The 16,235-nt window shown below is 49.0% G+C and overlaps 1 protein-coding gene across 5 annotated transcripts in view; it reads left to right on the forward strand.

Annotated features, from left to right (window-relative positions):
- Positions 1–16,235, forward strand: part of GGACT (gamma-glutamylamine cyclotransferase) — a 47,154-nt gene that overhangs the window by 27,439 nt on the left and 3,480 nt on the right. Inside the window, exon 3 of one of the 5 annotated variants that reach the window (XM_070471449.1) lies at positions 14,923–15,075. The exons of the other annotated variants lie outside the window; for them this stretch is intronic. The gene's annotated coding sequence lies outside the window, so the exon portion shown is untranslated. The remainder of the gene's footprint in view (positions 1–14,922; positions 15,076–16,235) is intronic. 5 annotated transcript variants of the gene reach the window in all.

Here is a 16,235-nt window from a genome sequence, read left to right on the forward strand (position 1 = left end):
ACTGTAGTCCGCCAGGCTCCTCTGTCCACGGGATTCTCCAGGCAAGAATACTGGAGTTGGTTGCATTCCTACTCCAGGGGAATCTTCCCCACCAGGGATCAAATCTTGCATCTCCTGCATTGGCAGTTAGTCTCTACCCACTGCACCACCAGGGAAATCCCTCTTACTTCTGACCTCCACTTAATTTCGTATCTGTCTTGTTCATGGAGGTTTTCCATGTGTTTTAAGCCTTGTTCAGCAAATCTGTCTTCTACTATGAACTGTATGTTTTCTTTAAACGTTACATTTTATGAAAGCATAACACACAGAGAAGTGCCGAGGTCACATGGTTTGATGGATTCCATAACAGGAACACATCCTAGATCACGTGTCCTTCTGTCCTGACGTCCAGCAGAGAGGTTAGTCAGGCTGTGATTTACCTCCATGTAAATATAAGCACAGGTGTCCCCTGGTGGTCCAGTGGCTAGGATTCACTCCTTTCACTGGTGTGGGCCATGGGTTCAATCCCTGGTGGGGGAATTACTGCAGCCAAAAAAATTAATTGAAAAACTAAATATAATCACATAGTTGTTGTTGTTTTTGTTTCTGAGTCATTTCTCTTGAGACTGCATGGACTGTGGCCCACCAGGCTCCTCTGCCCACGGAATTCTCCAGGCGAGAATTACTGGGGTGGGTTGGCGTTCCCTTCTCCAGGGGATCTTCCCGACCCAGGGATGGGACCCGAGTCTCCTGCGTCGGCAGGTGGCATCTTCACACTGAGCCACCGGGGCAGCCCGCATTCTCACCGCGTGTGCTGTTTCTGTCTGGCTCTCACTCGGCATTGCTTCCAGGTTTACACGCGTCGCTGCACAGAACAGGTTGTCCGTTCTCATTGCGGTGGAGTGTTCCTCAGCTTAGCCCATGCTACTGTTGAGGGACATTTCAGCAGTATCTGGTTGGGGCTATTCTAAATGACGCTGGTCAGAATATTCTCATCCAAGTCTTTCTGACGAACCTGCGCCCAAATTTCTCTGTCACGTATGCCCGGAGTGGAGTTGCTGGGCTGTTGCGCCTACAAAGGCTTAGCTTTTGTAGATGCTGCCAAATGGTCTTCCACTGTGGTTGCACGAGATTATTTCTTAAAGCACAGAACTTACCCTGTCTCTTCCCAGGCTTACCTAATACCCTTCATTACCCCATCACTTGGAGGCGAAATCCACCTTCCTTAGCTCCTTCTCCAGGGCTCCCAGCCCCCAGGGGTGCCCAGCCGTTCCCTCTGCTCAGACCACCCTCTCCCCCAACCACCCTCATCCTGTGCCGGCTTGTTGCCCCTTGAAGACTCTGCTTTTTAGGTAGTTCTCTCCTTCAAGACGTGTGGTGTCCCGGTCATTTCACCTCTGGGGAGGGACTCCTGAGAGACCAGGGAGACCGCCAGTAATCTTCCCCTCAGATACCAGCAGGGGAAGAAGACACAGCTCATCCCCCTGACCACAGGCTGCTCCCACAACAGGGCGGGGAGAGGAGAGAGACCTGATTTTCTTGTCCTTAGCTGACATTGCTTTGTTCGTTTTTATAGAAGAAAGTTGTTTGGGGAGAGGAAGGAGACAAAGTTCCTATAAATCAAAAGAAAAAATTGTTAACCACCTCACTAAAATGATCAGGCTGTTCAATTAGGAAAATGGCTGGATAAGCCCAGTGGAGCTTCCCTGAGTCTTTCTCTTTTTTATGATTGAAAGAACCCTGTAAACTTAATCTTAAAAAAGAAAAAGCCCCATGATGAAAAGCAGTTCTGTTATTTTTTAAACAAGTCTGAAAAAGTGGTTAAACTGAACATAGCAGTGTTTCTTCTCTGCTGACCACAGGGCATTTTTACATTTTAACTGGCTTTTGGTTTCCCAGGAGTGGCCTGCCTGTTGTTTTTTAAGTGCTTTTGAAAAGCCAAGTATAGACCAGATCATGCTTTTCAGTAATATTTAGGGTCCTGACATCTGCCCCCAAATGCCAGAGGCCAAGGTGTGTGAAGGCTGGCGTCCCGGGTCCCGGCGGTCACGTAGCTTTGACTTTGCTTGTTTAACTGGGGACAGAGTGTCTAAGAGGCTTGGATTCACTTGGCTCAGAGCATCCAGCCCCTTCAAAGCCCAGTCACTCCAACAAGACACTTTTCTGGGAATTTTGGACTCAGGTATTCTGACTGCCATTGGCGAGCAGGGATCAGGTGCGTGCTCAGACCCACAGGAATGTGAATAAATGGGCCCACTTTATGTGAAGTGTTTAAAGGCATGTTCAGTAACATGCCCTTAATTTCCTCCCCTACTCCCTTCTTGCTTGTAATTCAGAGTTTTAATTGAATTTTACTTGGGCTGGAAAAGCACTGATAGGATCTGCATGCTTTGCTCAGTCGCATCAGACTCTGCGACCCCATGGACTGTATTTAGCCCACCAGGCTCCTCTGCCCATGGGATTTCTCAGGCACAAATATTGGAGTGAGGTGCCATTTCCTTCCCCTTGAATGCTCTGGGGACACTTAACTAATCAAAAAACCCATCAGGCTTAATTTTGAGTTGTGTTTTCATTTTTTAAAGGCTTCTTTAAAAAAACAAAACCTTTAAAAATGGAGTTGTGTGTGTGTGCGTGTGCTGGGGGTGATTCTCCTTCGCGTGTCCTGAGGGAGGCGTGAGCTTTCCCAGGTTTGCATTCCTCTTGCCTTCCTGACCGCCTCCAGGTAGCCAGCATCCTTCTAGAGAAAACTGGTCTTTAGTCATATTCTTAGCAAACAGTAATTCTGAAGGTGCTTCTGTTACTGCCACCGGAAGCAGTGAGTCCGGATTCCAGAGTCCCCGGAGATGGAGCCCGCTTGTTCCCGACTTGCCGTGGCCGGCAGTGCCCAGCCACGGTGGGCTGCTGGGCTGGTGCCTCCTGCACGGGGCTCAGGGCTCTTTTGTCATAGAGGTGCTGTTCTGGGGTCTCAGGCTGGCGGTCGTCTTCCAGAGTCTTCTCCCCGAATTCATTCTGTCCCGTGGTGTCGGCCCCTGGCTGCCCGCCTATGGATCCTGGGGCCCCGGGTAGCTTAGCTCGTGTCCCCCACGTCTCCCGCCACCTGCTGTGGCCCGGCCCCCTTGTCGGGGTGATGCAGGCCCCTCCGAGGCTGGCAGTGGCTTGGCTTTGACCTTTGACCCTCTTGTTCCTCCAAAGCTGTGAAATACTGCATTACATACAGGGGACCTGGGCCTGGCTGGGGCCTCAGCTGCATTTGTTACTATTTTATTCATTCACTTTGAGGGAGGCTTGACTTCTAAACTGGTTATTTAGGAGTTGTTTAAATGGGTCTATTTCTCTTCTTTCTCGGACATTTTGTTAGCACACCACCTATAAGGGAATGGCTTTGTGTGTTATTTCCTAATTGTTCTTCTGTGCTGCTTCTAACTTAAGTTGCATTTCCAGACCCCCATTTCTCACACAAGAAAGCAGACAGTCAGAAACCACTTTAAGTTAAGCATTTAAGCCTTAAAATGTTTCTGAAAAACAAAACCTTTTAAATAGTCCACTAATGGGTAGTGTACACCATTGCTTTCTGCCCGAGTTGTGTCCGAGAAGAAAAAAAAGATCTTTGGGGGCATATAGAGTCTGGGGGACCTGCTGGCTCTGCAAGTGGCAGGGTGGGGGAGGGGGGCAGGGGACACAAATGCAGATCCCTGACTCCTTCCCCATTGACGGGGGGCTTGCTGCTGGCAGAATAAACATGTTTTGAGCAACTGCCAGCAAGCAAGTTAAAAGCTTCTCTAGCAGGCCTGCAGGACAACATCCTGAGAGACAAGTCATCTGCTGCCTCTCCCAGGATGGCCACGGTGGGAAGTCTCTGCTTGGTCGGCCGCCAGCGGACAGGCCCCAGGCGGCTCATGACAGCCGGCGAGGCCTGAGTCTTCCCCCCAGGCTCCGGCGACACCTCAGACTTCTAGCCCCTCCTTCTAGGGGCCCAGGTACCAGCCTCAGAGAAGTCTGTCTGGTTGTGTTGTATGTGGGGTTCCAGAAAACACCTGAATTTTAAGGGAGGCCGTTGCAAAGCTGTTTTAGAGCTACTCAATGCTGGTGGAAATTCAAAGGGAAGTTTTTGCTATTGATTAGGGATTGTGGAGTGTGTTGAACTCAGAGAAAAATATAAACTGGTAATAATTACAGGCAGAATAGCCTACAGATTGCCTTCTTTCCACGATCCCACTGAATCTTTTTTTTCAGTCAGCTTTCTTTGACGTATAATTTACACACAAGCAAACTCTCACATTAAGTGCACAGGTGGATGACTTTGCCAAATGTATGCGCCCATGGAACTGCTGCCCTGGTAGAGATAAGCAGACCCGCCCCAAACACACGCTGGGCTGAGTGCTGTCCCTGGAGAGTGGTTTCTTAGGTTCTGGATGATGGCCTTTCGTGGTGCAGACACTCACCGTGGGGGAGGCTGGGGCAGGGGTGGGGGTGACCGGCCCCGAGCCACAGTCTGAGTCCAGGGCGCTTGCTCTCCCTGGCCCATGCCTTCGTGTCTGGCTTCTGAAGGAGGCGGCAACAGAGCCACCAGACTGGATGTGCTTCCCTAAGTCTGCACCCTGAGCGGCATCTGAGCCTGTGGTTTTTGTGACAAAGAGAATGTGAGAGATTCCCAATAGGCTGAAGGCTGCAGGGTCTCCATGGAAATCGAGCGAGAGGGAAACCCCTTGCTTTACTGCAAAAAGTATTTATTAAGTGCCTACTGCACGCCCTGAACTGTGCTAGGTTATGTGGGAAGCATGAAGAGAATGCTAGACCCCTACCCTTGAGGAGCATTATGGTTTCAACAGTTTAGAGAGAATGGTTCCAGGCAGAACAAAGTGCAGAATGAAAACATGGGGTCCCCTGTTCAGAAGGCAGGGGAAAATGCTGTTAAAGGTCTTGAATAGGAAGCCTTTTCCTTTCTTCAGTCTCTCTTGATTTAACCGTGTTTAGCCGCTATTTTACATTTTGTTGTGTATTATTTTACTATTATGTTAAATTCTCAGCCTTGAATTTATCCTTTATCTTTATATTGGACAACTTCAGCTTTAAGTTTAAATGCAAATAAGTCGCTCAGTCGTGTCCGACTCTTTGTGACCCTGTGGACTGTAGCCTACCAGGCTCCTCCGTCCATGGGATTCTCCAGGCAAGAATACTGGAGTGGGTTACCATTTCCTTCTCCAGGGGATCTTCCCGACCCAGGGATCGAAGCCAGGTCTCCCTCATTGGAGGCAGACGCTTTAACCTCTGAGCCACCAGGGAAGCCCAAATGCAAATATAGGAATATTTAATTCATGTGGAATCACAGAAATGACAATATTTTGTAACTCATGCATACATACATATCTTATTCTTGTCAGAACTGGAAACTCTGCTCTGAACTCTCTCACCTGCATTGATTTCACTTTTCACCACGTGCAGGCTCTGCGGACAGTCCGCCACCGGCCCCAGTGCTGCGCCCCCAGAGACCGAGGACGGGGGCCGGGGCCTCTGCGGGTCGCCCTGCCGTCCTGTGTGTCTCCCCTGTGTGGTCGGCCTGCTCCGGGAGGGCCGGTGGAAGGAAGGGGGGCAGGCTCTCCTGCCGGTGTTGGCCTGAACACTTGCCTCCTCCTGCGTTCGGAGCGGCCTCTGCCCGGAAGGGCCAGGCGTCCTCTCCGGGCTGCCCCGGGCGTGGATGGAGACGCCGCCTCGGCCTCTCTCCGAGCCTCGCTGAGCCCCCTCGCGGGTCCACCAGGACGCCGTGTGCCGCCGGGGCTGCGCGGAGCTGCTCTGAGGGCCAGGAGGCGGCAGTGCCGGCCTGGGCTTCGCTCACACAGCGCAGGTTCAGAGCAGATCGTTAAGGGTTCCAGGACAGGGGCCGCCGCACGTGCTGATCTCCGGCGGGCTGCCTGCTGGGTGCTCCGTACCTGGGGAGCGCCCGCGGGGGCCGGAGGGCTCAGGACGGAAGTGGAGCTGGCGGGGTGTTCCGGGCCCTGCTGCCGGGCGCCCCGGGGCTGGTCGTTGGTCTTGTTGGAGCCTGGGCGGGAGGCCACGAGAGGGCACCTGGCAGAGTCTCCGCCGGGCAGGCAGGAGGGGCGAAGGCAGGTCTGCAGCCGCCTCTGTGTACCTCCCTTCATCTCTGTCTCCTGCCTGTAAAACAGTGAGGTAGGGCGGGAGGGGACCTCACGGTGAGTGAGAAGGAGCGCCTAGGTGACGGTCTAGCCCGGGCCACACAGCAAAAATGCTCTCGGTCCTGCGAGGGGCGTGTTTCCGCTCAGAGCCGCAGGCGGGCCGCCGGTGGGGCCTGGCTCCCTGGGGGTCCGGCTGCGGGCGGGACAGGCGTGGGCGCCCTCCTGGAGCGGGCGGGCACTCAGCCCCCCGCCCTCCGCGAGGCCTCGGGCAGCCCCGCCGGCCTGGGGCGCTCCCCGGGCGAGGGCCGCCTCGTCCCCCCGCTGCTCCCTGTGTTTCAGAGATGGTATCGGTGGCCGTTGGAGTGTCCGGCGTGGGCAGGCAGTACGGCGGCCCCGAGGGGCGCGGGGACCCGGGAAGGCTGAGAACCGGGCCCAGCCTCCTGACCTCAGAGGCGCCGTGTCCCCGGCCGCGGGCGCCTGCCGGAAGCCGTCTTGCTGGCACGTTTCCGGGGTCTCCGGCGGCGGCGGCAGGAAGCCCTGGGCCGTCGTGAGGAAAGCGGGCGAGGAGGGGCATCAAAGCGGCCGCCAGGCCGGGAGGGGCGGCCCGAGCCGGGGCAGAGGTCGAGCGGCTTGTTTTCCCACCTGTTTCCTACAGCCCTAGGAGCTTCTGAGGGATTTCCGTGTAACTGGAGCAGACACTCGGGCGTCTCTCGGGGGAGAGGAATGTTAGAGGGGGGAGGGCGGTGCCCCAACCAGAAGACGAGCACACATCACGCGCGCGTGTGACTGAGGCCCGCGGCCATGGGTCTGCGGGGAGCCGCGTGGGACACACGAGGTCGACCGAGGAGCGCTGATGACACGGCCGCCGGGGAGGCCGCGGTGAGTGGCGGTCCCCAGGCTGGTCCTGCGCCCAGCCGGCCTTGGCAGAGCCGCTCCTCGGGCCGTAACTCTCTGCGACCCAAGCGAGTCGTTGCTCCTGCCTTTTCTAGCGCGCTCTGATCCAACCCTGACGGCAGGCAGTCGGTGCTGTTCATGGCTTAAGGCTTTATCACTTAGAAACCATGACACGTAGATCTTACTGTTTTCTCTAACTCTTCAGCATTGCCTCGTGTCATAAAATATTAATCCAGTATGAACATTTTGTAGAGACGCCTCTTTTCTAAAGGTTGTTTGCATGTTAGACGCTGGTGTCCATTTACGTCGTTTTGCAGAATTTAAGGAAAGTTAAATATTAGCTTTTTTCTATTTGGTTCACCTGGCATGTGTGTTTCTAAATATGGTCCCGGCGTGTACAACAGTTGTAGTTCCTAAACCAGCAGATTAAACTCTTGAATGAAATCCTGCCTTTTTACACTCTTGCCACCAGGTGGCTAAGAAAAAAATATTAGGCAGGAAAAAAAGCAACAATTATGTGAAGGACTCATAATTACTTTCAATTTCTGCTTCAACAATGAAATAGGACACTCTAGATGGACTCTGTTTCAGTAAGAAAACTGCTGAGTAAGTGACAGAGGCATTTCAAGTAGTGCCAGACCAGATGGACATTTCCATGAATGTTTTTGTTTTCTTAAAGACTGACAATGTTAAACTCACCAAATTTTGCTGAAGTTAAACTTTTTGAGACTCTCTCTGAGCCTGTTCCACCTCTGGGCTGACCCCTGGACGTCCACATTATTCCTGACCTGTTGGACTTGAGACAAGGGTTTGGCTTTTGGGCTTCAGGATTCCCGAGGGGAGGGTGACTAAGTCCTGATCACAGCAGGGCCTCCAGTCCAGGCTTCATACATCAGTAAAGTTGTCTGCAGAAACACTGAGTTCATTTAGAATCTGCTGTAAAACCCAGAAGTAAGATGCACCAAGTTGAATGTTAATTCCTGTGTGTCCCTTTTCATTGATTCTTTATATCAATGGTAAGATACTAGAGGGAAATCTATGCATGGGGATGGTGACATAACAGAGTAGAAACCCCTTCAGGCTTCTCTTCATGAAATAAATGCATCGATTAAAGACAGCACCACGTGACAGAAACCCTATCCGCCGCCCCCACTGCTGCAGCGTCCTGACCGTGGACCTCGTCCAGTGAAAACACAACCCCACCAGTTTCTCACCAGTTTCTCCTGTGGCCGCTCAACTTCTGCGCCTTCCACTTTGCCCTTCAGTGCTCTAATTTATTAACTTTGACAAGTAACCTCTTGGTTGTACAGGATTTTATTCACAATTCATTTTTCTGATTCAAAGTGAACATGAGTGCCTTAATCCTCTAATGGGAATTAATTGCTTGTTTCAGTGCTTAACTCTGATCCCTTCTCAATCCCCCCAGGGACGAGGCTCTTCCTGAAGGGTCTGTGTGTGTTGTTCAAAACACAATCAAAAGGTAATGATGTTTTTCTTGTGAAGGGAGCCAGAAATGCAGAGTATTAATTTTTTTATTATATAAGTAGTATTCTTAAACTAATATTAAATGGGATATAATTCAGTAGAGAAAATGTAGAAAATTAGAATTCTTTTCCTTCTATCAGGCTACAGTATTTCCTAAAAAAGAAGGTTGACTTTTTATTGCCAGGTTTTCTTTTATGGAAATAAGCCAGCCTCTTCTGCAGAAGAAAGTTACTGAACTGGTTTTCTACAGAGTTGGAATCAACACACTGGCCTACCCACGATCATTTCTATGTAATATCACCTTCCCGGGTATTGGCCTTGGCTCTACAAAATTAAGGTCATGACTAATGTTTGATTCCCCTCTCCCATTTATTATGTAGAATATTCTTTTCTGTTTGATTTGTAAGGGGCTTCCTTGAGAAGAATATAAGCTAGCAGATATGTAAGATCTTGCTACAGGAAGCAGGTGGGGTGGAGAACTTCGGTGGGAATATAGTCACAGGGAAGAGGGAATTAACCTTCACTGGGTCCCGAGACCTGGCACAGTCAGGAGAGATTAGCTCTTAGGGAGACAGATGAGTGAATGCAGTTTTAAACAGCAGGCACGGACACTCAGAAAGCTTAACGTGCCCAGAGACCGCATGTGCCAGGTGGAAGAGGCGGGAGTTTGATTCAGGCCCGTCCCCGTACCACAGTGCCCTTCAGTGGGCCGACCCGGGAGCACCTCTTTCACATTAGAGATGAACAATCTTCAGTTGCTCTGGAAAAGCCCACACGGCTCACCTACACCTCCAGTGTTATTTACTGAACCAAGTCCTTACACTTTATCCCAGACTCCGACCCTATCCCAGGGCCGCAGAAGGACCACCGCGGCAGGAGGAGGATGGAGTGGGAGACAGTAACGTGTGAGTCTCACAGGGCAGTGCCCCCTTCTGTAGTGGCAGCGCCACCCCCCGATGCTGGCGCCTCCGGAGGGGCCGGTGTGTTCCTGACGGGACTGGATCCTAGGCGTGTTCTGAGGTCGCCCTGCCTGCAGGCTGGGAGGACCTGGCCAGTGTAACAGTCTTTGCACATGTTCTGTTGACTGTGACCCTCACAGCAGCCCTTGGAAATCAGCTGAACATGATGGACAAAGACCAGAGTGTAGGGCAACAAGGAACTTGAAAGAGAAAAACTAAACCCAAAGCTAGCAGAGGAAGGAAATAATAAAGGTTAGAACAGACATGAATAGAGAAAAATCAATGAAACCAAGAGTTGGTTTTCTTAAAAGAGCAAAAAATGGACAAATGTTTAGCTAGATTAAGAAAAAAAGATGATATAAGTAAAATCAGAAATGAAAGAACATTACAACCCATTTTACAGAAATGAAAAGGATTGTAAGAGAATACTTATGAATAATTGTATGGCAATAAATTGGTAACCTAAATGGATAAATTCCTAGAAACACGCACCTCACTAAGACTGAATCGTGATGAAACAGAAAATCTGAATAGACCTATTACTAGCAAGGAGATCAACTTGGTAATCTAGAATCCCACCACAATGAAAATATGAACCAAAATAAGAAAATAAGAGCTTCGCTCTTGAATTCTACCAAACATGCAAAGAGAATCAGCACCAGTTCTCAAACTCTTCCTGAAAATTTAAGAGGAGGGAACACTTCCAACCTCGTTTAGTGAGGTTAGCACTACCCTGATAACCAAAGCCAGAAAAAGACACTATACAAAAAACACAAACCAGCATCTCTGATGAAAACTGATGCAAAAATTCAAAACAAAATACTAAGAGAGGATTCAGTGACACATTAAAAGGATTATATACCATGACCAAGTGGGATTTACTTGTGCAATGCAATGATGGTTCAACATATGAAAATCAGTCAGTATATACTGTAGTATAATGTATACTACATTAACAGAATTAAGGGAAAAAACACATTTGAATTGATACAGAAAATCATGTGACAGGATTCAACACTACCTCATGGTAAAAGCATTTAGTTAGGAATAGAAAGAAAGTAATTAGACCATCCTAATAAAGGCTATAAACCCACAGCGAACATACACCTAATGGTGAGAAAGCTTTTCCTCTAAGATCAGGAACAAGACAGGGATGTTTGCTTTTACCACTTACTTTTAGCATAGTGATAAATAATAAGAAAAAATAATCATAGACATTCAAATTAGGAAGAAGTGGAATTCTCTCTGTTCACGTGATCTTATGTAGAAAATCCTAACATTTCCACAAGAAAAACTATTAAGATTAGTAAATGAATTTAGCAAAGTGGCAGGATAAAATGAGTACACAAAAATCAGTTGCATTTGTATACATTAACAAAGAACACTCTCCCTCCAAATTTTCCACTTACAATTACATAAAAAGAATAAAACACTTACAAATAAACTTAACCAAGGAGGTGAGAGACTTGTACACTGAAAACTACAAAACATGATCAAAAGAAATTAAATAAATGGAAAGACATCTCATCTTCATGGATTATGACTTAAATTATTAAGATGTCAGTACTACCTAAACAGATTTAATGTTCTTGTCAAAATTTCCAAATAGTATTTTTCTTTCAGAAATAGAAAAATCCATCCTGAAATTCATGTGGAATTTCAAGGAACTGCAAAAGAGCAAAGCAATCTACAGGGAAAAACCAAGTTGGAGGTCTCACATGTCCTGATTCCAAAACATTCTCCAAAGCTACAGCAGTCAAAATAGTGTGATCCTGACATTAAGACAAATTCAGATGAACACAATGAAAAGTGAAAGTCGATCAGTCATGTCCAACTCTTTGTGACTCCATGGACTATACAGTCATGGAATTCTCTGGGCCAGAATACTGGAGTGGGTAGCTTATCCCTTCTCCAGTGGATCTTCCCAACCCAGGGATCAAACTGGGGTCTCCTGCATTATAGGCGGATTCTTTACCAACTGAGCTACCAGGGAAGCCCTAATGAACAAACAAAGAACCTAAAATAAATCCTTAGATGTACAGTCAAATGATTTTTTGACAAAGGTGGAAAGACCAATGGGGTGAAAGACAGTTTTTTTCAGCTGTTGGAAAACTGGGTATCTATATGCAAAATAATGAAGCTGAACCCCTACTTTATCTACATGATACACAAAGATTAACTCAAAATAGATAAATCTTCAACATAAGAACTAAAACTATAAAACTCAGGAGAAGATACAGAATAGGAGCTTTATGACACTGGACTTGGCAGGGGTTTCTTGGCTATGACACCAGAACTATAGGCAATAAAAGCAAAAGTTGGATGACATCAAAATTTAAACTATGTGCAGCAAAATACAAAATCAACAGAGTAAAAAGGCAGCCTATGAAATGAGAGAAAATATTTGCATATCATATATCTAATAAAAGGTTAATATTCAGAAGATCCAGATAACTCCTATGACTCAACAATGAAAAACAGTCTGATTAAAAACCAGGCAAAGGACTTGGGACAGGGGATCGGGATGGGGAACACATGTAAATCCATGGCTGATTCATGTCAATGTATGGCAAAAACCTCTACAATATTGTAAAGTAATTAGCCTCCAACTAATAAAAATGAAAAAAAAATACTAAAAAAATAAAAACCAGGCAAAGGACTTGAATAGACATTTCTCCAAAGAAGATATAGCCAACATGAAAAGATGTTTAAAATCACTAATCATTACAGAAATGCAAATTAAAACCCACAATGAAGCAAAATGAAAAGACAACCCACAGCATGGGAGAAAATATTTGCAAATGAAGAAATCAACACAGGATTAATCTCAAAAATACACCAATATCAAAAAACAAAAATAGGCAGAAGACTTATACACTTCTCCAGAGATGACATACAAGTGACACATGAAAAGATGATCAACATCACTAGTTATTAGAGAAATGTGAATTAAAACTATAATGAGGTATTACCTCACACCAGTCAATATGGCCATCATCAAAAAGTATACAAACAATAAACACTAGAGAGGGTATGGAGAAAAGGGAAGCCTTCGCTACTGTTGGTGGCAGTGTAAATTGGTACCGCAACCATGGAGAACAGTATGGAGGTTCCTTAAAAACTAAAAACAGAACTACCATATAATCGAGCAATCCCACTCCTGGGCATGTATCTGGAGAAAACTAATTCAAAAAGATACTTGCACCCCAGTGTTCACTGCAGCACTATTTACAGTAGCCAAGACATATAAGCAACCTAAATGTCCCATTGACAGAGGAATGGATAAAGAAGATGCGTGTGTGTATAAACATATGGAATATTAATCACAAAGAGACAAATAATACCATTTGCAGCAATATGAATGGACATAGAGATTATCATACTAAGAGAAATATATGATGTCACTCGTGGACTCTAAAATATCATACAAATGAACTTATTTACAAAACAGAAATGGACTCTCAAGTTTTGAAAATAAACCTGTGTTTACCAAAGGGGTAACTTGGGGGAGGGGGGTGATAAACTATAAACACAGGATTAACATATACTATTATATATAAAATAGATAACCAGTAAGGATTTACTGTATAGCACAGGGAACCCTACTCAACATTCTGTACTGATCTCTATGAGTAAAGAATCTGTCACTGTGCTATACACCTGAAACACTGTAAATCAATTATACTCCAATAAAAATTTTTTAAAAAATCCTTAATGAGATACCACCTCACACCCTTTAGGATAGCCACTATTTATTTAAAAGAGAGAAAGAGAAAGGGAGGGAGGAGGAAGGAAATGGCAAGCACTGGTGAGCCTGCAGAGACAGGAACCCCTGGGCACTGTAGGTGGGAGCAGTAAATGGTGCAACTGCTATGCAAGACAATACAGAGGTCCCTCTATAAAATTAAGCACAGAATTACGGTATGATCTAGCAGCACGTTTCCAGGTATATATCCAAACAAATTGAAAACAGGATTTTGTAGAGATCTGTGTACCCATGTTTATGGGAGTATTATTTGCAATAGCGAGGAGGTAGAAGGAACCCAAACATCCATCGACAGATGGACGAACAAAATGTGGCATACGCATATGACTATCATTCAGCCTTAATTTAGGAAGGAAATTCTAACACACACTACAGCATGGATGAACCTTGAGGACACTATGCCAAGTGAAATAAACCAGCCACAGAAAGATAAATACTGTGCGCTTTCACTTAAATGCGGTACCTCCTGTAGTCAAGACTCATGGAAACCAAAAGTAGCCTGGGATTGCCGGGAGGGAGAACTGGGAGTTACTTCTGCAAGACCGGAAGTTGTGGAGACGCATGCGGTGGGCACACAGCGGTGTGACTGCACGTTGCGCCGAGAGATGGCTAAGATGGTGAAGTTCACATTTTGTGTGCTGCACAGTCTGTTTAAATCTAAAAATCAGTTCCTTCTCTTTTTCCTCTACGGTGGGGGGCGGGGGGAGAAGAGTCGAGGGAGGCAGGCCCCTTGTGGCCCCTGCTGCCCCTGCAGAGCCCGAGGCCTTCCGAGGCTGGACCTGACGGGCCGCCCAGGCGTTCAGCGTCCAGCGCACCTGGGCCCAGCTCCCAGTGCTGACCCGGTCGAGCGCTGGGCGCGGAGCCCCCCACCTGAGCCACTGTCTGCGTTCCCTCGCGTGTTCAGCAGGGCGGACACCACCCCTCTTAGGGGCCGATGCGGCTGCGCACGCTGACATCCAGGCTTTTAGCGCAGGACCCGCAGAGACCCAGCACCACCCTGAACGCGGCTGGGATTCGGCCAGCCCTCCTGGGCACGCCGTCCTCCGCCGTCTCTGACAAGACCTTCTTGCCCTCCCCCTCCTCCTGGGTGAAATATTCCTCTTCTCGCTTCGTGGCTGAAGCAGCCTGTGCTGAGAACCTGCTCTGTCCTGGCGCCTCCCCGCTGTCCCTCCCCAGCCCAGGCCGCTTCCGGTGGCTCCAGACGGAGCCACGCCCCCGCCCCACGCACGACCCGTCCTGCCGCCCCGCCCCGCTCCGTCCTGGCTCCTCCGTTTGAAGCTGCCTGTTAACCAGTCAGTCTGGCGCCCCTGGGCCTTCTCACCGGGCAGGCGGTGTCTCCTGCGCCCCTGGGCTCAGCCCGGGGCCTCGGGGCGCGCAGCCTGCTGCCCGCTGAGCGCCGCGCGGCCTCGCCCTCTCCTGCAGCCGCTGCCTCCGGTCCCCTGCTCAGACCTGGCAGAAGCCAGGTCCCCACCAGCAGCCTCTGTGCCCGTGGCTGCTGCATCGCTGGCTTTCTCCTGGCGGCCTTGGTGACACCCTCACGCCCCCGGTACCCTGATCAACTCTTCTCGCCAGCCTCCCACAAGCAGCCCCGCTTCCTTCCTGGCGGCCTTGAGCCTCCGCGAAGGCCTGGGGGTGCAGCCCGGGGCCTGTGTGGAGCGCCAGGTGCAGCAGAGGAAACAGGCCCCTTTCTCCCTGCTTTGTCCCCAAGTGCCACCGCCATGACCCCTAAAGACAGAAGATGAGAGAGCAGACGCAATTCTGGAAGACAGCAGAGAGACAAGTGGTGGCTGACGGCACCCAGGGGCCCGGAAACCTAAGTCCCGGCGGGGAGCCAGCTGACCAGGGCCCTGGACACGAGAGGGTGAGGACAAGGGGTGGGGCGCAGTCTGTGCAGGGAGCAGAGACCCCCCTCTGCCCTCTCCCCAGCAGGGGTAAGGGTGGGTTACTGTCCAGAGAGGCTTGGTACCGGGTGGACCAGGCCCAGCTGAAGGTGGGATGAGGGCGCCCTGAAGACCAGGAGGGCGGGAAAGGCCACCAACTCGGGGATTCAGTGGTTAGCCAGGCCCCCACCAGGCTCCCCTCACAGCTTCCTATAGAGCATCTCACTTTTCAACGTGAAAGGCCAGCCAAGGATTACTGAGACGTTTGAAGGAACCGTCTCAAAGAAACAAAAGAGAAATTTCGGAGAAGAAGCAGCAATACAGGGAAAGATAAAAACTTGAAGAAATTCACAGTAATTAATATCATCCCAAGGAGAAGAGATGGTATTATGCTGAGAAAGAAACAGGATGATTATGACAGGAGGGAACAAGAAAAAGATCCTGGAGATAAATATCACAGCAAAATAGTTTTAAAAATAATAGAAGTACTGGAAGGTAAACTAGACTACAAAAGAGACAATTGGGAGATTAACCCAGGATATGCACCATCTGAGTTCTGGAGATGCAGGAAGAAAGGAGAGGGATGAAGCTTCCCGGTGTCCACGATGATGAGTCTTCAGACGGAGATCTGTGGCACAATGAATGGAAAAACCCGCATGGAGGGTCCGCACCGTGGGACCTCACAACCCACAGGACAGAAGACCACCCTAGGAGCCTCCCGAGAGAAGAGCCTGCTTCTGTTCAAAGGACGGTGGGTCCCACCTGCCTGGGCGGCTCAGCATGGGTTTGGGACACCAGTAGACAAAGAAGAGATGCCTTTAGAGTTCTGAAGGAAATCAGTTCTAGAATTCTCATCCTCAGTTCAGTTCAGTCGCTCAGTCGTGTCCGACTCTTTGCGACCCCATGGACTGCAGCACGTCAGGCCTCCCGGTCCATCACCAGCTCCCAGAGTTCACTCAAACTCGTATCCATTGAGTCAGTGATGCCATCCAGCCGTCTCATCCTCTGTCCTCACCCTACGTACACTATTTACTGAGGCTGGTAAAGAAGAAGCTTCAATTCAATGAGGGAGTTGACCAAGAGGGGGCTGTGGCACCCAGGGACGGGGCTCTGGGAGAAGCCTGGGGTTCCGGGGGCACCG

Source organism: Odocoileus virginianus, chromosome 8 (assembly GCF_023699985.2).
Source record: "Odocoileus virginianus isolate 20LAN1187 ecotype Illinois chromosome 8, Ovbor_1.2, whole genome shotgun sequence".
Lineage (NCBI taxonomy): Eukaryota > Metazoa > Chordata > Mammalia > Artiodactyla > Cervidae > Odocoileus > Odocoileus virginianus.